This window comes from Neofelis nebulosa, chromosome 11 (assembly GCF_028018385.1).
Source record: "Neofelis nebulosa isolate mNeoNeb1 chromosome 11, mNeoNeb1.pri, whole genome shotgun sequence".
Taxonomy (NCBI): Eukaryota; Metazoa; Chordata; class Mammalia; order Carnivora; family Felidae; genus Neofelis; species Neofelis nebulosa.
In genome coordinates, this window is record NC_080792.1 from 19,778,384 (window position 1) to 19,800,247 (window position 21,864).

Below are 21,864 nucleotides of genomic sequence, written 5' to 3' on the forward strand. Positions count from 1 at the left end.
GTAATTTTCATGAAATGTCATCCCTGAATTGGCTTAACTTCTCCCAAATGTTCATGAGTGGGAGAAAATTCTCAAGTAAATAGGAAAAGAAAGGAAGAAAGGAGGAAGGAAGGGAGGGGGGAGGGAGGAAAGGATTGCAAGCCAGCAAGAATTGCAAAAGATAACTGATTTTAAAGATAAAATTGTTTGAAAAAAATAAAAAGAACAGAAAAGAAACACTAATTGACATCATCTCCCGCTAATTAAGGTGTATTGATACCATTATGTTGGCATTTATTAGGCTACAGTTCTTCAAGGATGAGCCATACTTTAGTTGTTTTTACTCCACTAAAACATAGAAAAGACCTTTCCTGAATGATAGTAGGTCTACTGTTCCAACTATTTCCTTTCTTTAGCTCACTCACTAACAAACAAATGACCCAGCTACTATGAAATAAAATGACATAACGGAGAATATTGGGGGATTATTTAAGACTCCCTCAAGTTGCCTCATTCCCTGGCTGTTCATTGTTTCTTGATATTTCAAGTCTTCCAGCCCTTGGATTGGGGTCAACAGGAATGCACTAGTCCAGGATGAATAAACATTCCTGAGACATCTTTACTTGAAGAACACAAAGGTGGAGGAAGGAGACCACTAGAAGGGAATGGACTCCTTGAATGAGATTGAAAGAGAATGGCAAATTCTTAGACCAATTGTGTCTCTTGGCTGCCTAGAATCCTATGTTAAGAGTGAGTATGATCTTGTATCCAGGATAAATGGGAATAAGTACCAGTCAAGAATGATTACTGAGCTCTGCATGGGCCCAGTATAAGAGCCACATGTTTATGTCATCCTTGGTCCAGAAGGTAGGGGCTCACATTGGATTATAAAGGAATCCAGCATACAGGGCAGTGGTAATAAAGGAAATAAGGAAACTGGGGCCATAGAATCCTATTTTTCACAGAGAGATCATGCCAGTAGGTGACTGATCTATGGGCATCAATGAGTATCATGTCTCTTCTCTGCCACAGACACAGTCGAACAACAAAACCAGGACTGTTTAAACAACTGTGGATTGTCTACTATTTCCTACCACTACCACACTCACCCCCTGTATACACACACCTTCTCCTTTTATTGAATTGAACTAAACATCATTTGACATGAAAATTTTTTAAGTTTTTTTTTTTGTCATGGAAGCCAAGGTCATCAATCTGTGTACATGTTTATCAATCAAAAATCTGTGTACATGTTTATCACTCAGGTATTTTTCATGTTTTTAATTTCATGAGTTTCACATGGGTTATTGAAACATTTTAATGAAAAGACAGCCATAATAATTTTTAAGTGATTCAACACACGTAGGTCTTGCCTAGCGTGGAGTACATTTTAAAATGTGAGTAATAAGCCAGTGGCATGGAAACAGCAGGTTTCCACCAAAAACCATCTTGAAATCACATTTTGCACAGACCAAGTTCACGTGAACAGAAGTCTCTCGTCACCAGAATTTCCACTTCAGTTAACAACATTGAAACAATCCACTGGTATCTGCTTGAGTCCAAGGTCTTTCCATGGGCAAGTGCCCCCAAGCTAGTTCCCCTCAATGAAATAAGGGTCCGTGTACGGGAAACATGTACAGCTCCATTGTAATGTACATGTAAACATTCACGGAGTTGATTTATTGTGACCCCCATTTTCTTTTGAATTAATACCAAATGGAAAAGAAAATGCTTTAAAATTAAATGTTTCATAACAGTCACTCATGGAAAACAGTGCTAGCAGATGTGGACCGAGCATTATAATGTTGGCTCAAAACTGTCAAAAGTAAATCAGTGACCTTTTTTGCACGAGCAGAGGCTCAAGACTCAAAGAACTTTTTCCTTAGGCTGCATTAATGCAAGTAGAGTCTCCATATCCTGCACAGTGCTCTTCGGAACACATTTATTAAATTTGTTTTCAGTGCTGGTTCCCTCAAGGTAAGAGGGACAGTGACATATGAGGATAGAATTGTTCAGAAGAGGACAAATGTAAGGGACAGGGGAGCTCGGGAATCATGTGTTATAAGAAGCAAAGGAAGTGGATATGAGTTTTAAAAAGTGTAAATTGTCTTCACGTAATTACCAGGATAATCTGAGGAATAGAAGCAATCTATTCTTTGTTGTTTCCCAGAGTAGAATGAAGATGAGGTTGAGATATTAGAAAAGCAAATTTTACCAAGATATGAATGTTTCCAAAGATCAGAGATTTGGCTTCCCCATTATGACTTGTTCCAGTCTTTACTGGTTGGTGTGCTTTAACCTCAATAAGGGTTTCCATGCTCTGGGAGGAAGGGGGTACTGCCTTCAAAAAACTCTGTTCATCTAATTTCCTATCACGCTTTGGTCTCTGCATTTGATTCCAGTCAGTCTTCATCTATCTATCTGTCCGTCTAACATTTATCTCATAACAACCAACAAATGGACCCATTTGTTAATTTTGTCAATCAAATATTTTCATAGATAAAATCATGTTATAAATGCACTCAACTAACTCGCTATTTAGAGGAAACAGAATACAAATCTTTTGTTAAGAATCCTTTCGCAGTGCAAATAATTCCTTCCAAAATGAAACTTTCCCCCCTTGAATTGGTATTTCTTACACAGAGACATCTGTATATCCCAACAGCGCAGGATAGCCCACAAATCACAAAATAGAAGAAATTCTGAATCTTACAACACCGAGGATCAACTCTACTCCTCCTCTCACTGAATAAACACTTCATTAGAATGCTTCACACTGGAAATATTAACACCAAATTAATGAAGTTCAATGCCATCAGGGAGCTACGACATTAACTTCTTGTGCTCTGTGAGGGAATTAAAGTCCTTTTTATAGAGTTCCTTCCCAAGTGTAGCACTAACTAACTATGAGTTTTGCCTCAGCTACTTGAACTTCAATTTCCTCATCTATAGAATGGCGGTAACAGCAACAGCACTACATGTCCTTGACCGTGAGAACTGCGTCCAAATATACGGCCACATGTAAAACATGCAGCTTCAGGGTACCTTGAAGGAGCAGCCTCTGTTCTGCCTGGGGTGGCCACATCAGGAATATTTGAAGACAGAAGGAATCTTTAAAGTAATCTTTAATCCAATGCCAGGCAACACCGCAGCTATCAAAGTACTTTTAATATAACCTTTTCCTTCTAGTTTCTCTAGCAAGATTAGTAATTAGAGAACCATCCCATCTAAAGCAGTGAATGACAATAATGTTATCTAAAGTTGTAACCAAGAGTAGACAGTTAACAACATGCTTAGGAATTAGTATTTAGAGGGCTTTATATGAGATTAAAGCAATTATTACAGAAAAACACTGGATAATTTATGAAATCTTATTTTCAGGGGGGCAAATGGGGGAGTTTTCTTAGGGGCAGAATCACATTTTGTATGTTCTTGGCACCGTTTTAAAAAAATATATATCTTTCTTTCTGCTAAAAGGTTCACATGGTCTCCAAGCTACTATGTTGGTGAGGTTTCTAGTGAGTAGCAGATAGCAGTATTTTTACAAGCATGAATATTTACCCCATCAGGTCAATGCCCAACTGGTCTCTGGAATGTCTACAATCACAAAGATATGCTATGATGTACCATTATGTTCTCCAATCCAACAATTTATGTTTTCAACAATCCAACATCTAGCACTATCCTCTACTGATGAAATTTTTCTCCCTCCCTCCCCTTCCTTCCTTCCTTCCTTCCTTCCTTCCTTCCTTCCTTCCTTCCTTCCTTCCTTCCTTCCTTCCTTCCTTCCTTCCTTCCTCCTTCCTTTCTTTTTCCTCAAAATTAAATGAAAACAGCAAGTCTGGTCGGGAGGACAAAAATGGCTGTGACACTTGCTGTGTGACTTCAGGTAAATCATTTCCCTTCTTGGTCTCTGTTCTGTATTTGTATATAAGCAGGTGGGATGTGACTAGGAGTTGGCAAACCCCTGTCTATGGGCAACTCTGGCCTGCTGCTTGCTTCTGTATGATTTGAAAATAGCTTTTACATTTCTAAGTCATTGATAAAAGATCAAAAGAAGAAGAATATCTTGTGACATGTGGAAATTATAAGAAATTCAAATTTCAGTGCCATAAATAAAGTTTCATTGGAATACAGCCACACCCATTCATTTATGTATTCTCTATGGCTGCTGTTGTGCTAACATGGCAGAGCTGAGCAATTATGACTGAGATCATAGGGCCTGAAAAGCCAGAAATATTTACCATCTGGCTCTTTGAAGAAAAAGTTTGCTGACCCCTATACAATTACTAAGGTCCTTGCCAACTCAAATTGTTCATAATTTCTTCCCACTAACTTAATTTTAACTGCCTTTCTTTCCCTGATCTTTAGGCTTGTAAGAATTATGGAAACAGAATCTAAAATAAGTGAAGCAATATCAACAAAGTGATATGGCAAAGCTGGGGATGGAATGCAGGCCTTACTTTCGTGTCCTCCACAGTTGTCTGCCTTTCTTATCTCTATGGGGTCATCTTTTCCTGTGAACCTCTGCACCTCCCCTTTGACCTTTCTTGCTTGGGCTCACTAAGGTCACTTCTTGTACACACCACCCCTGTCCTACTGTATCGTAATAATAATAATAGGCCCTTAGATTTCTATAAACATGCCAAACTAAAGAAGGGGGTATGACTTTATTTTACAAAATAATAAACAAAAATTCCAATGGAATGGAGGTAGAATTAAAACCCTAATCTTACGATTCCCCATCTGGAGCTATTACTCTTGTGTCCTTTGTCAGTGGTTCCTTCCAGAAATTCAAATGATTTATTGTTAACATTTATTGAGCATTCGTGATTAAGTGTAGATAGAGTCTTGAACTTGGGAAGCAGTCATTTTGTATGTCCTCAGAGCCACGGTCAGACAGCCTTCCTCTCTTCCATCACCTTCAATCCCTTTGCTGTTTGCATTGTCTGGGTACAGTTGCCTTGAAAAGAATAGGTGCTCTCTTGTAAACTGTATAATCAAATAAAAACTGTTGCCTGAAATCTTCTCTTTTTTATTACACACAGAATATGTATAACATTCTCACATAGATAGGCTTTATCCCCTGAACACAAGATTTCATAAAATATCAAGAGGTTGTAGGTAAATTTCTCTAAATGTCAACTCCGACCAAGACTTTGTAAAACATCTACTCCTGATCACAGCTTTAGAGAGCACCTTTGTCACTCTAGGGCATGGATCCTCTCCTCTACTAACCTCTTTAAGTGGACAATCAGATATTTTTGCAGATGTACCAGGGTGACAAGTATAATAACAAATCTCAGTGAAACTCAAATTTGGGTATTTTTTTAGTAATGAAAAAAAGAAGAATATATGTAATCTTTTAAAGGCCCTAAGAGTAAACTTGTTCAGTGATTTGAATTTAGTAAGTCATTGATAAATTCAGCAAATATTTACTTTTGCCTTCTGGGCTCAGGATCCTCTGCCAATATTATAGAGTGTAGACAATAGTACAACTAGGAAGGGCAAGACAACTAAGACACAGAAGAGTATCACAACATGACTGTAAGGGGGCCCACAAATAAATGTCTATGGAAGTTTACAGGTCCATGTTCCGGGTTGAACATGGATAGTTTCTTGGAGAATGTAGCTTGTGACCTGTTCCTTGAAAGCTTGGGAGGATTTCACTGGAAAATATAAAAGTGATATTTTTGACCTGGATGAAGACATATGGCCTGAACAGAGGCCAACTGAAATGTGTCCCTGAAAATTCCTCTAGCAGATTTTTTTTTCTGGGTTTATTACTAAAAATAGAAAAAGAAAAAGGATAAAGTGTAGTTTTGAAGTCGGGATTTTTCTTCATTGCTTTTTCTCACTTCATATCTTTAGAGTTCAAGTGCCCTTTGAAGACATCTCTCTAAAGCTTTTGCAAACTAATCTGAGGACATTTGTACCTAATTTATCCAGAGATGATAGGCCCTTGTACCGCACACATGGTCTGCATATTCTCGATTGCTATAGCCATTCTGATGATCCTTTTTATTGGTTTTATGATGGTGATAAAAAGGAAGTGTGTTGCATTTGCAAAGATTTTTAAAACATTATTTATACTTAGGATATCTGGTTGCATGCCCCTAAGTGCTGAAAATGAGTGGATTTGACTAAATAATGTGGAATAATACGGGAGTAATAGAAATGCGTTTGTCTGTCATCATGAGGAGTGTTAGGGCAGGAGGATTAGGGAAAAAGACTTTGAAAATCAGAGTTCTTGTTAGTGCCTCTTAATGGACTAACAATTTAGATCTAATTGATCACAGCTTTAATTGTCCATAATCTCTATATACTAGGGTAGCCTTGTGGGATATTACTAATCAAATTAAAACTAATTCAAAGCAATCTCCAATTACAGAATGTTTTGTCTCTCCTTTCAGGCTTGGGGAGTCAGGGGCAATGTTGTGTTGATGACAGGCTGAGCCACGTGCCACACAGGAGTAAACGGTTTCGAAGGCTCATTTTCACGGTATTGTGCTGCGTAGTGGCCTTACGCAATTGTATCTAACAAAAAAAAAGACTTAATTTTTTTTTTAACTAAGAGAAAATGATGACACAATTATGCTTCCAGTTCAAACATATGAATCTGCCAAGCCCTTCACATCAGGCTTCATGGTGGCCTCATTCATTAGCAACACACAGAGTCAAATAAAGTGTTATAGACTGAATGTTTGTGTCTCCCCCAGATTCATATGTCAAAGCCCTATTTCTCCCCCTGACTCCATGTAGTGATATTAGGAGATGGAGATCTTGGAAGGTAATTAAAATTGGATGTGGTCTTGAGGGTGGAGCCTTTGTGAATGGGATTAGTGACCTTGTAAGTGTCCCACAGGAGCTTGCTTCTTTCTCTTCTCCCCATGGAAGGATGCAATGAGAAGACAGACTTCTACAAGCTAGGAAGTGGGCCCTCTATGGATATCTGATCTGTACTGCCCAAACCCCAGAACTGTGAGAAACAAATGTCTGTTGTTTCAGCCACCTGGTCCATGGAAATTTGTTACAGCAGCTCAAACTGATTAAGATGGGAAGTGATAGAAATCCTTGTGAACCTGAGGAGTAGGTATTTTTGTTACAGGTCAGTGTTGAATCATGTGATTTTATCGTGTTGGGTTGTCGACCGGGGAGATGAGTGAACTTTCACGACTCTACTTTAACAGCCCAAAATCCCTGTAGTCACCACCACAAGAAAACACGGGAAAACAAACCAGACTTTCCCATCCCTAACTCACGGCCGAATCCATCCACATACACTTTTTCTTGGTACATGAAAAATGTTTCTCCATTAAAAGCATTTTTAACTAACAAGGAGAGGGACATCATTTTGAAAATCTACTCAGTGGTTGCTAAAGGCTGCTAAAAATGTCACAAAAGACCGCAGATTTGTGCCACATATTAGGTAGGCCTTGTTTGGGGGCTGGTGGCAATTCTCATATCTATCCCTAGCTGTTCTCCAAGATGAAATGTTTCCAGCCTCAGTCCCCATTGCTGCCATCAACTTCTTAGCCTTCGGAATCTTCCCATGTAGCCATATAGAGCATCTCCTACCTTCTCGCTGTAAGTCACATTTCCTGAATTTATCTGTTACTAGGAGAATGGCACCCTCCATAGATGTTTTCAAGTACCCCATATTTACCTACCTCTTAACTCTTCCCATGCTGTATTAAAGTTGTCTATTCATATGCCCATGTTGCTCATATGACTGTGAAATTCTTGGGGACAGAAACAATATCTTATTCATATAGTATCCCCAGTATCTAGCACAGATCATGGTACAGAGTAAGCGCTTTATTAATATGTTGAATGAATCTGTAATTTCTGTGTGTATGGCCAAGTCCGAGCAACTTCTGTTCTTATCCTGTACTTGGTTTGAAGCAGAATTCAGCTCATGAGTGCATTTTAGAGCTCCAGTTCCATAGGGCATTGGACAAAATGGTTTTTAACGTCTCATGCAGAGATGGGAAGATAATTCACATCAAACCCTATCCAGAACACAAAATTCTTATTCCTCATTAAACAATCTCTGGTCTTCCCATCAAAATTAGTTTTCTCAGTCAGTTTCTCATCTCTTACCACCTCGCTTACACCATGTTCCTCTAAAAGGTCCCCCTCTGTTGTCTCTGAAATTCATGTCCTCCCCTCTCCTTGCAAACCCCATTGAAAACAAGTTGGCAAATTAGCTAAACAAGGATGATCTCATTTTCCTCAGTACACTAGAATGTTATAGGCTACAGGAGAAGGAATGGGGAGGAGTCTGAGTTAACCACAGATAATGGATTAATTAATGACCAATAGCAGGCTAAAAGCTAATTAGAGAACACATTGTTTATTCAAACTACTTCATCTTTTCTTTTCAATTTCTTGCCTGTTCTCTGCCTTCCTATTGCACATTTTTCTGAAGCTCAGCAAATATTTTGAGAAATCTGTCAACAATCCCTCTAGTTGAGTCCTCTAACAATTTTAATTTTGTTTTTAATGTTTATTTATTTTTGAGAGAGAGAGGGAGACACAGAATCCGAAGTAGGCTCCAGGCTCTGAGCTGTCAGCACAGAGCCCGACGCAGGGCTCAAACCCAGGAACTGCGAGAGCATGACCTGAGCTGAAGTTGAAGTCAGATGCTTAACGGACTGAGCCACTGAGGTGCCCCGAGTCTTTTAAAGAAGGTACTACTTCTTTAAAATTACTGAAAGTTGTTGCCTTTGAGGAATAATTTCTAAACTTGGGACCAGTCTCTTACCAAAAGCTTTTTGTTCCTTAATGAAGATGATAAGATATTTCTGCAACTAACACTAGGTATTCAAGTGGAATTCCTGGCCACAATAACACAGAGGCATAATAACACCATCTACCTCATAGGGCCACTAGGAGTACAAAGAGAGGTACTACAGTTTCTAGCACATTGTGAATAAATCTTAGTTTTTATTGATGATAATATTAATTAATGCCAATATTGATTAACGACTATTATAATCTTGAGGAATTGCCTCAAGAATTTGGGCAAAGGGCCTTAAAAAGATAGTATACAAAGGATCCTTACTAATTATTAGCATACTGCACTTGCAACTGAACTTCAACTAATAGCCATTTTTAGTACAATTATTAATTACTACTGCTACAACCTGAGGCATTTTGCCCTAGACCTTCCAAACATACTTGATTACGAAGGACGCTGGGCTCCAAATTCTCTAACAAGAAAGTCAGCTGTCATTTTTCTATTAAGTAGCAAAATCACATGGTTTTCTATGTCCTTCCTCCTCTTAGGGTATTTTCTTGTAGACACAAAAGCAAGCATGGAAGTTTTAGAAGAAAATAATATATCAATGGGCAATCATGTTGACTATGGACATGAGTAGCTTTTTTTCAGGAAACTTTTGAAATAAAATTAGAAAGAATGGGGAATAAATAAAAATTTGATTTCCAGGACATGATGTCTTGTGGTTAAATCTACAAAGGCAAGGAAGCCTAGATTTCACAGAAACTGTCTGCATCCACAGCAAAAATGACAATAGTCTAAAGGTAGATTGAGTTCCACTTTTGTGATGTTCTACTAGATATTCTAGTGTAACAGAAGGGAAGCCAAGGAAAAATTGGCCTTTACAGGACCATCTGGGAGACGTTCCCTGGGAAATTCAAGATTAGGGATCCTGCATTTGAGTCATTTGTGGCTTAATTCAGTGGAGAACCTTATGAGATGAGACTCCTTAGTTCAAGGAAAGAAGGGCTTTAAAATCCTATAAACAAAGGCTTCTAGGAAATCAAATAGCTCTTACCAAACATCTGATGAATTAAGTGCAAATGATTTAGAAACATGTGGATTAAATTTCCTTTAAAGTGCACATGGGTTTAAAAGTTAAAAGGGAAAAATTTGCTTTATGAAAGTCATTTTGGGTTTTGTTAAACCCAATAAAAGGAGGCAGGTCTGTGTTTCCTCCCATGAATGTATCAGTGTATTAAATGTTCCAGTAATAATCACTTATTGTTCAAATTCTACAAGATTCCTTGGGGTAAGGCTGAGAATGAAATTCTGTATTCTGTATAAGGCAAGACTTAAGGAATATCTAAACCGACCACAGGAAGATTTGGGTTTCTCTTACGTATGTCAAGAAATTACAATATATAAAATTTTAGGACAAGTTCTGAACTAGATAAAGCCATATATTCTCTAATCTTATAAAGAGTGATTGTAATGAAAAGAAAACAAAGTGTGGAATCCAAATTAGGTTTGGGCCTCTCCACTTACAAGCTGTGTAATCTTGGGAAAATAACTGGCCATCTCTCAATCATACTTTAATAACATCTGCTTAAAAAGACTGCTGTGAGGATCCTAATGATAGAGTGTATGTACAGGCACTAGGTGAGTTATTAACATTTTATAAAGGTACTCTTTCCCTTAGGTTTCAGCAATACAGAAAACATAAATATATACCTACTTTCTAATCCATTGGGAACATTAAGAAGCTAACTGAAAATCAAAGAAAGGTAGTTTTCCTTTAGGTTATCAGACTCACAGGTTAATGATCTATTAAGATCTCAGAAATTCCCCTTTAAGCTGTTAAGTATTTATCACCTGTAAGAATATTTGCTAAAATCTATTCCTTGAATCAACATTTATACAACATGATATGGTTTCAAAATAACATTGAATGATCAGAGAAGTTTGCGAACCACCGCATATTCTAATAGGGAGTCAAGATGATCTGTAGCATATTAAAATCACTGAAAAAAAGACATGAGTGAATCAGGTAACCCCTCCCCTCTTTTTTTAGCCTTGTTAATATCATGGAACACACTTTTACAAATCCTTTAAGAAAATGAGTTTTTTTCTGTATAGATTGGCTTGTGTAAATAAGGATTTCCTTTAATTTTCCCTACACCCTCAAAAAATTTCTTCAAGCTTCTAGAAACAAGAGGAGAAAGTTAGTTTCCTATTCCAGGATGTAACATGAAAACTGATCTTCCGTTATCCATATCTTAAAGATTTTATTTTAGCACAAGGCCTGCATGTAACAAGTACTTTATAAATACTGACATATAAACTTTGGCCTTTTAACTTTTTTCCACTCTAAATAGTTTCTTTATTCATGCCTCATGTAAAGTTGCTCTATACTCTTGACAATTTTAATTACCTTATTCTCAGTCTTCTCCAGCTTTTTATTTCTCTCTTGAAGTAGACAGATCAGAACAGCCTTGAAGTATTTCAACTGTGGACACCCTACATGTATGACAAGATTTGCTGTTTTGTTTCTGATGATGCCCAGCACCTTGTAGACCTTCCTGGTGTAAACTCAGGAGGGAAGTAGATTTCCACCTTGGACTCTAGTCTGTAACATATAGTCTGCATGTCACTTTTGTTTTATTGAAATCTTGTATTAAAAATGAGGTATATTGGGTACCAGAGTGGCTCAGTTGGTTGAGCATCCAAATTCGGCTCAGGTCATGATCTCATGGTTCGTGGGTTCGAGCTCCATGTCAGGCTCTGTGGTGACAGCTCAGAGCCTGGAGCCTGCTTCGGATTCTATATCCCTCTCTGTCCCTCCCCTGCTCTCTCTCTCTCTCTCTCTCTCTCTCTTTCAAAAGTACATACACATTAAAAAAATTTTAATAAAAAATGAGATATATTAAGATCTCAATATGCTATGATTTAAGAATACTGTATAAAATTTCTTTTTGAGGAGTTTTCACTACATATTGCATGTGATGGTAATTTGAAGCCAACATTTAAAAAAAAATTGACCTTACCAATCTGCCTTCTCAGAGTTCAGCTCATTGCCATGGCCTTCTCCCTTCTGCTCTTTCCCCATGCCTTTTAAAAATCCTATTGCCTTTATCAAACTTCCTTCCTTTTCTTTCATTCATAGCTCCTATTATTATCCCTGCATTCCCCTATATGTTTATTTACATATTATTCATACAAAAGAATCCTCAAAAAAAGTTCCACATCATATACATTTCATATGAAATTCCTATATATTATCTCTTTCTTTTTTAAGATTCACAGGGCACATTAGTACAAAAAGGCTCTGAGAAGTCCTGCAGAAAAAGAAACCTGGTGAACAAAGTTTTGTCCAGTGTGTCCAAAGTATTGATCACTGTACACTATTTCTTAATTAATATCCAGTTTAGAAATAGACTGATTGGAAAGGCTCATGTTAAGAAGTTTATTATCTCCTGTGTACAGCACAGTGCCCAGCACTTGATAAACACATGAAGAGTTTTTATAAGTCCTTCTGGAGTTCAGTGAACACACAGAACAATTAAAGCGGGAATTAGAGAACCTGAACTATGCTTTCAGGATGCCGACTGGCAAACAATAGAAACCAACCTTGTTAAATTTAAGAGGAAAATAAATTTTTTTAAGGATAATAAGGAGCTTCCAGTATCTCTGGGTCAAAAGTTTAGAGACTACTCAGCCAGGGACATCTAGAATGACAATAATGTTCTCTAAAGCTGTGATTAGAAACATTTATTTTTAGAGAAAGAGAGCGTAAGGATGAGGCACAGAGGGAGGGAGAGAGAGAGAGAGAGAGAGAGAGAGAGAGAGAGAGAGAAGAAGAAGAAGAAGAAGAAGAAGAAGAAGAAGAAGAAGAAGAAGAAAAGAAGAAGAAGAAGAAGAAGAAGAAGAAGAAGAAGAAGAAGAAGAAGAAGAAGGAGGAGGAGGAGGAGGAGGAGGAGGAGGAGGAGGAGGAGGAGGAGGAAGAGGAGAGGAGGAGGAGGAGGAAGAGGAGAGGAGGAGGAGGAGGAAGAGGAGGAGGAGGAGGAGGAGGAGGAGGAGGAGAGAATCTCAAGCAGGCTCCACACTCAGTGCAGAGCCTGATGTGGGGCTTGATCCCCCAACTCTGAGACCATGACCTGAGCCAAAATCAAGATTCAGATGCTCAACTGACTGAGCTACCCAGCCCCTCCTAATTAAAAAGATTTTTAAGTTTATTATTGTTCTCTTTTCATTGTTTTTAACAGTGGAAGTATGGTACTGTGGCAAAGAGACATGGGTTTGCATCCCAGCTTTTTCTGAGCCTCGACCTAGAAAAGTCAGCCATTCAATCTGAGTTGTGCAGAATAATGATCATAGAACATACTTTGGAGGGCTCTTAGGAGGCTGAAATAAGAAAACACATGTTAAGCTCTTGGTACACAGTAGATGATTCATAAAGGGTAGCTATGTTATATTTTAAAGAGAAATGTGTTTCTAATTCAGGGAATAATCCTTTTATCACTTGGAAACATTGAAGGTCCAAGGAAAAGGGGGCAGGTGATCAGGACACAGGCTTTTACTGGGAATCTGCACTTGTCCAGTCTGATTTTGGCCCATCATGTCTTGATGGCAGAGGTCTCACCTTAAACCCAAACCTCAGGGACTCTTCTGCCATATGCCTCCTTTTAGGGAGAAGGCTAAACGTTTGGACCAGATGACTTTAACTTCAATTTTTTTTAATGATTTATTGATTCTAATTAAAAAAATTTTTAATGTATAGCAGAAACTAGTTAGCTTTAATTTAGGACTGACATTTACATCCTGCCTGAGAAGTAAGAATCCAAGGTGGACAGTTCATTTTCATTTTGGTGAAAAGCATCATTTAAATGTCAGAAAACTGCATATTTAACATTTGCAGTAATTAAGGGACTTTAATTTAATAATAAATCTCTCTGTCTTTATCTATTTACACACTTTCCTCTGTCCTGGTCTGGCACTTTCCTTAGTGAATCAACTATCACTAATTGCTTCTTTTTGAAGTGTAAATATGTTTTAATTCTTCTTACAGGCCAAGTAGCACGTTTACTATTTAATTGGTAATTACTTCTTCCATGAATTACTTCCTTTTGGGGGCTTCTCCCAGGGGAGCAAAGAATTTTGTTTACACTTTGCCACCGTGGAAATCAATCTCTCTCTAATTCTGAGGGAGCCTGCTCCATGACATTCACCTCCAACAGGCCTTCCTCTGAGAGCCACACTCATCACAACTGCCAATGGGGACAGTACAGTGTCTCACAGGGACAGACTGGATGAGGATGGAAAGAGCATGGAAATACTTTGTGATTTTAATTTGCCTTACATTGCAGAGTACACGTTTAATATTACAAATTTGTAGCTGAATGATGGTTGACTTACATTTAAGGGTTCGGGTTGTCAAGGTCTACCCTAAGGTCTATTAGCCAAAGTGCTGGTTTCCATATCCCACTATAAGCAGCTTCAGTAAGGTTGAAGTCATGGGAGAGTGCAGGAGTTCAGATGCCCTTTGGAGAAGCGAAGGTCAATATATGCATCCCAGATAGGGCATGAGATAATAATTTATACTGAAAACCAATCAATACAACAGCAACACATAGTTTTCTGATATTCTGGGGCACACAATAAATGAGGAGCAATATAATTTAGCCTAATGTAAACATTACTCTTTAGCCTATGAATTGAAACAATGATTTTCTTTCATTTACCTAGAAAATGCATACATATGGACACGACGTTGAGAAGCACACAAGTGTTCGGTGATAAGTTAATATCTGGCTGAAGTCCATCAGCCATTGTAACAACTATTCTCTCTTCTTCTATACTCTTCCGGGGATAATCTGCACACATATAAGTATGTAAGCATACGTATTCTTTTGTGTTTCACAAATGACAGCATACCATACATGCTGCCTGTGCCTTATTTTATTTTCATTTGACAATGTTTCTTAACTATAGCATACACATGGGATAAGCTCATTTAAAAAAAAAATTAACGTTTATTCGTTTTTGAGAGATGGAGAGAGACAGAGTGTGAGCGGGGGAGGGGCAGAGAGAGAGGGAGACACAGAATCCGAAGCAGGCTCCAGGCTCTGAGCTGTCAGCACAGAACCCAATGCGTGGCTCAAACTCACAATGTAAGATCATAACTTGAGCCAAAGTAGGACACCCAACCGACTGAGGCGCCCCTAAACTCATTTTTAGTAGCTGTTTAGATAGAGTTCCATTGCATGGAATTACCATAATTTATTTAATCAATTAAATTAATTAAACAAAGAGACCCTTACACTGAAGTTGCTCTAATGCCATGGTGGTTTACCTAAGCAAACCAAAATCTAAGCCTGTAGATGCCTCAAGATTACAAAATTGAAACTAAGTACAACTGATCACAAACAGCCAACTAGGCTTTAAGCTATGGCCAATCAAGAATTTCCTTACTCTGGGGTGTCTGGGTGGCTCAGTCGGTTAAGTATCTGACTCTTGGATTTCGGCTCAGGCTCACGTGATGATCTCATAGTTTCATGAGTTTGAACCCCATATGGGCTCTGCGCGGACAGCCTGAGCCTATTTGAGATTCTCCCTCATTCTCTGCCCCTCCCCACCCTTCTCAAAATAAATAAATAAACTTAAAAAAATATTTCTTACTTTGCTTCTGTCTTTTCTTTATAAAATCTTCCCCAGCTCCTGTTGTTAGAGGGCTTATAACCACTTTTGGTTTGGCATTGCCCTATTCGAATTGAGTTTTGTTCAGATACACTCCTCAATTTTTAAATATGTCTTAGTTTATCTTTTAACACCTGTTCCCCATCATTGTAATTCACACTGCTTCTAACTAATCCCTATAAAAAATACTATAGTGAATATTCTTGATTATAAATTATTTCATAGCTGTGGAAGTAAACCTATAAAATAAACCTCTAGAAGTAGAGTTGCTTGATCATTGGGTACATGCTTTTAAAATGTTGACTGATTTTGCTATATTGCCATCCATGAAAGCTGCAGGCATTTACACTCCCGCTAGCAGTTTAAGATGTTTCTTTTCCCACAAGAGAGCTTCACTGTTATTCATGTGCCAGTATCACACCAGTTTAATTGTAATTCATTATTGTACATTGTACCTAGTTTTCCTGAATTACTCTTTTTTTTCCCCCCAAATTTTCCTGGCTATTCTTGACAATTCATTTTTTCATATAAACTTGAGTTTGCTACCTATAGTTCTAAAATAAATCCTGCTTATATATTTATTGAGATTGAGGTAAATATACAGAATAACCTATGAAAATTAGTGTATTTTTGACATTGAGTTTTTCTATAAGAAAAAAATGTTTTGTTTAAAAAAAAACTCTTCTTTTAATGTTTCTTGGTAGTGTTCAACAAAATCCAGTATTGGGGCGCCTGGGTGGCGCAGTCGGTTAAGCGTCCGACTTCAGCCAGGTCACGATCTCGCGGTCTGTGAGTTCGAGCTCCGCGTCGGGCTCTGGGCTGATGGCTCGGAGCTTGGAGCCTGTTTCCAATTCTGTGTGTCTCCCTCTCTCTCTGCCCCTTCCCCGTTCATGCTCTGTCTCTCTCTGTCCCAAAAATAAATAAAAACCGTTGAAAAAAAAAATTAAAAAAAAAAATCCAGTATCCATTCTTCATTAAACCTCTCAGCAAATTAGCAGTAGTAGTGAATTTTGTCAACCTAATATAGGGTATCTACAAAAAAACTATGGCTAAAAATATGGTTAATGTTGAATGGTTGAATGCTTTCTGCAAAGATCAGGAATATATCAAAGATCTATTACCATTTCTAGTCAACATTATACTGTGTTGAGTCCTACTCAGCACAATGAGGTAAGGAAAAGAAATGAGAAATTGTTTGCAAAGAGAGAAATAAAACTATCTTTATTCACAGATGATGTGACCACTGTGCAGAAACTCCTATAGAATCTATAAGAAAACTACTAGATTTGGGGCACCTGGGTAGCTCAGGCAGTTAGGTTTCCGACTTCAGCTCAGGTCATGATCTTGCAGTTTGTGAGTCTGACCCCTCGTGGGGCTCTGTGCTGACAGCTCAGAGCCTGGAGCCTGCTTCAGATTCTGTGTCTCCCTCCCTCTCTGCTCCTCACCCGCTCACTCTCTCTCTCTCTCTCTCTCTCTCTCTCAAAAATGAATAAACATTAAAAAAAAAGAGGGGCTCCAGGGTGGCTCAGTCGGTTGAGTGTCCAACTTCAGCTCAGGTCATGATCTCACAGTTCATGGGCTCGAGCCCCACGTGGGGCTCTGTGCTGACAACTCAGAGCCTGGAGCCTGCTTCACATTCTGTATCTACCTCGCTCTCTGCCCTTCCCCCACTCATGCTCTGTCTCTCTCTGTCTCTCAAAAATAAGTAAATGTTAAAAAAAGAAAAAAAAGGGCACTTGGGTGGCTCAGTTGGTTAAGCGTTCAACTTCAGCTCAGGTCATGATCTCACAATTTGTGAGTTCGAGCCCCATGTCGGGCTCTGTGCTGACAGCTCAAAGGCTGGAGCCTGCTTCAGATTCTGTGTCTCCTTCTCTCTCTGCTCCTCCCCCACTTGTGCTCTGTCTCTATCAAAAATAAATAAATGTAAAAAAAAATTTTTTAATTAAAAAAAAGAAAAAGAAAACTACTAGATTTAATACATGAGTCTAGCAAGGTTGCAGACAACAAGACACATATACAAAATTAACTGCATCTCTGTATACTAGCAATGAAAAATCAGAAATTGAAATTTAAAAAATTTACAATGGAATCAAAAAACCTGAAATACTTAGGGGTAAATCTGACAAGTGATGTGTAAGATTTGTACACTAAAACTACCAAACAATTTGAGAGAAATAAAAGAAAATCTAAATAAATGGAGACAGATACTATTGCCGTGGATCTAAAGACTTAATACTGTGTTGATTTCAATTCTCCCCAAGTCGATATATAGATTCAATACAATCCAAAAAAAATTCAAATCCAGACTTTTTTTTGTAGGAATTGAAAAAGCTGATTCTATAATCTATATGGAAATGTAAAAGGCCTAAAATAGGCAAAATGACTTTTAAAAAGGAGAACAAATTTGGAGGACTTACACTATCTCATCTCAAGACATATTTATAAACCTACTGTTTTCAAGACAGGGTAGAATTGGCATAATTATACATAAGTTGATCAGTGAAACAGAATAGAGAGTCCAGAAATAGACCCACATATTTGCTGGCAATTAATTTTTGGCAAAGGTGCAAAGATACTTCAATTTTTATATACACACACCAAAATTTCAATACATAAAAGCAAAAAATGATAAATTGGACTTTATCAAAACTAAGAACACCTGTTCTTTGAATGATACTGTTAATAGAATGAAAAGACAAGCCACATACTGGGGAAAATATTTGCAAATCTCATATCTGATAGTAGACATTTATCTAGAATCTATGAAGAAGTCTCAGAACTCCATAATAATAAAACAATTTTACAAAATTAAAAAGCAAGTTTTTAGGAAGCTAAATCTAGAAGCTAGCAAAAGGTAAGCCTGGCTGAGACAGACAATGGAAGCTAAGCAATCAATTATGACAAATCCTTAGTTGTTTTTTATTTTTATATTTTAATTTTGTCTATAAGCATTCTAGTATATGTCATTAAATAATAAGGACTCTTAATAAAATGTAACCATTATACCATTATCATGTTAAGGAGCAATTTCAATCAATAATTCAAGCATAACAGTTGTAACATATTACATACCAACTATATGGCACAAATTTTAAAGATATTATTGAATGTCTCATATAGGAGCCCTATAAGGTAGATACTAAAATTCCCTCTTCAAAAATAAAGAATTAAGGCTTAAGAACACCAAATAACATGTTCAAGATCATTCAGCTCAAAAAGTTGTAGGACTTGGATTCAAACCCATATGTGTCTAACTTTAATATGTCATGATCTTTCCACTGTCGTATCCAGTCTTTCGGTAATTGTAGAAGTAGTGGAATGTAAGCAAAGAATGTTTTTCAAATCCCATGCCATATTAATTAGGCTATACACTAAGCTCCTATAACTAATTCAAACATGACAGAAAACTTTAAAAATATAAGTAAGATAGACATTCATTTCTCTCTCTCTCTGAGTAGTAAAGAAAAAGGTGGCCTAAGACTGCTATGGCAGCTCTGCTCCATGAAGTCATCAGGCACCTAGACCACTTCTATCTAGTTGCTTTACTGTCTAGACTGATGTCTACATGTGTATGAGTCAAGCCAGCTCATTAGTACCCTTTCTTGCTCATGGCAAGAGGAAAGAGAGAGCAAGCTGATTCCTTTTATCAATTCAACCCAGAAGCTGGACAACTCTCTTGCACTCATACCCAATGATTTTAGTCTCATGAACACACATAGCTGCAAAGATGCTGAGATAGGTCTTCTCCAGCTAGGCTCCCAAAGAACTCAACTTCTAAAAAGAAGTAAAGTTGGCAATGGGGGTGAAATTAATTATCAGCTTGCTGTTCTTTCTCTAGTCATGTGTTCTTGACACAACAGATCTGACTTCTACTATGGGGTGACATTGGGAGACTTGTAGCTATCAGCTCTCCAACCTTGCAAAATCATTGGCTAAACTAAGTGGTTGCTCCGTAATTCATATACTCTTATTTCTTGTGCTCTGCTTCCCTTCTAGCCCATAAGCAGAAAAATGGTAACCTTTTGAGCTTGGAAATCTAAAGTAGTAACTTGAGTAATAGGTATTATTAGCCACATATGTAGCTATATATAATATACATATGGCTATAGTAATAGCTATAATTATTTGTATATTTCCTATGTTGTACATAGCCAGCAATTCTATTGGGGAAGGGAGTGAGTATAACAGGATGTTCTTGGGCTCTTATCAAGAGGAAGACACCAAGATTAAGGGACAGACTCCAAAACTTTTAACTAATAATTTATTAATGGGTGAAAAAAAATCAGACCAAGGGGCAGTATGCATTGAAAGCTGAAGAAGTGTCGCACTCTAAGCTAATCCCAATTGCCATTGCCACAATAATTCATAATAATTTATAGATCATCCTTTCTCCCCATTTGAATTTTGAATTTTGAATAGAATAAAATACCACGGGCTAGAGAAAAGTCAAAGTGTATCCAGAACTACCTTCAAAAGCAATCCACCATTAGAGTTATTCAGTGGTTCTAATATGTATTTTGTCTTAAGGCCAAGGAACTTCATAATGATGACATCAGGCTCTCCTTTCAAAATCCATTGACTTCCTAAACATGAGAGTAATGTCTGAAACACAGAGGAAGCCTTCAATTCTGAAAGACAGACAACTCTCAATTTCCTCCTGGGTAAACATAGGACTAATTCAACCACAAGATGGGAAGCTCAACTTATCATACCAGAATAATTAAATTATAGTCTCAAAAATGTTTCAGTAATATAATGTAAACAAGTACAAGATGGCAACACACTTATTTCCTGGCAGTAATTTTATAGTGTAGAAATTATAAATATGGAGACAACTTACATTTACTGGGCAATAACTTCAAAAGAGGATCTCTTAAAAAGGACTTGGTTTCTAGAAGGGTATTCAGGATTCCTATGGAGCAAGGGTGGGGGTCAAAACTCAACTGGTGAAACTCAAGGAGAGATGGAAGAAAGGATATGTCATTGAATATGAGAGGGATGTTTTGAGTCTAAGAGTTTATTAACTCCATCTTTGCTTTCTGCCCAAGCAAAACTCTTCTAAGATATAACCAACATCTTTTAGAAATTTTAGTTATTATTCCATTCATCTTCAAGTACAGTATTGTTATACGACTACATAACACATATATGACAAGTTATGATGTTATATATGATGCTGCTGGAAGATCTGAGTAGATTAAAAATGACTTTAGCCACTGGTGGGTCATAGAGTGAGCACAGAGTGAGCATTGAGCTGTGGGAGTCTATTTTCTGCCTTTCTGTTCTGAAGGGCAGACTGGCTGTCTCAATCATTTTTCCTTGTTTTAATAGTATCACTCTACTTTTATATATGTAGTGAAATATCCTACTAGACCAGAGGCCAAAAACTAGTGACTGACAAGCAAATTCATACTAAGTCATATTTTGATGGCCAGCATAGTGTTTATCTTTTAAAATTTTAATTGATTGTTTTAGTGGAAATTCATCATGCATTTTGGTCACCTATTTCTTTTGAATACTCCTATTGTTGTTCACTCCTTCCTTCTTTCTCCTTCTCTTTCTTTCTCTCTTTCCCTCTTTCCTTTTCTTTTCTTTCCTTTCCTTTCCTTTCCTTCCCTTTCCTTTCTTTCCCTTCCATCTATCCTTCCTCCCCTCCCTACCCCCCCTCCCTCCCTTCCTTCCTTTCCTTTCCTTCCTTTTCTTCCTTTCCTTCCTTCTTTCTTTCTCTTTCTCCTTTCCTTTCCTTTCAATCCCTTCCCTTTCCTTTCCTTTCTTTCCCTTCCTTCCATCCTTCCCCCCCCACTAGCCCCCTCCCTCCCTCCCTCCCTCCCTTCCTTCCTTTCCTTTCCTTCCTTTTCTTCCTTTCCTTCCTTCCTTCTCTTTCTCCTTTCCTTCCCTTCTCTTCTCTTTCTTTCCCTTCCTTCCTTCCTTCCTTCCTTCCTTCCTTCCTTCCTTCCTTCCTTCCTTCCATCCTCGCCCCCCCACTAGCCTGCCTTCCTTCCTTCCTTCCTTCCTTCCTTCCTTCCTTCCTTTCCTTCATTTTCTTCCTTTCCTTCTTTCTTTATTCCTGCCTTGTAAGTCCTTTTCTCTCTAAGGGAAAAAAACTGATACTCTTTTCCCCAGGCTTCCTTAAAGCAACCGTATGGGTTCTCCCAGTCAGCCAAACTAAAGTGTAACTTCACTTCTGCAGTAGACACTAAAAGGAATCCTGTCTGACTGGGGTGACAACAGCAGTGGCAGAAGTTTCTGTCTAGTAGTTAGCATGGGTGGTGTGAGTTTGAGTGTCTGTGCCCAATTGTGGCTACTGTAGGCTCTTTACTAGGCTAGCTCTGCAGTATATTTTGGGTATTGTTGTTAGCTGCATAATCTCTAAGACTGACTGTTTTAATCTGTTCAGGCTGCTGTAACAAAACATCATAGATTAGGCAACTTATAAACAACAGAAATTTATTTCTCACAGTTCTGAA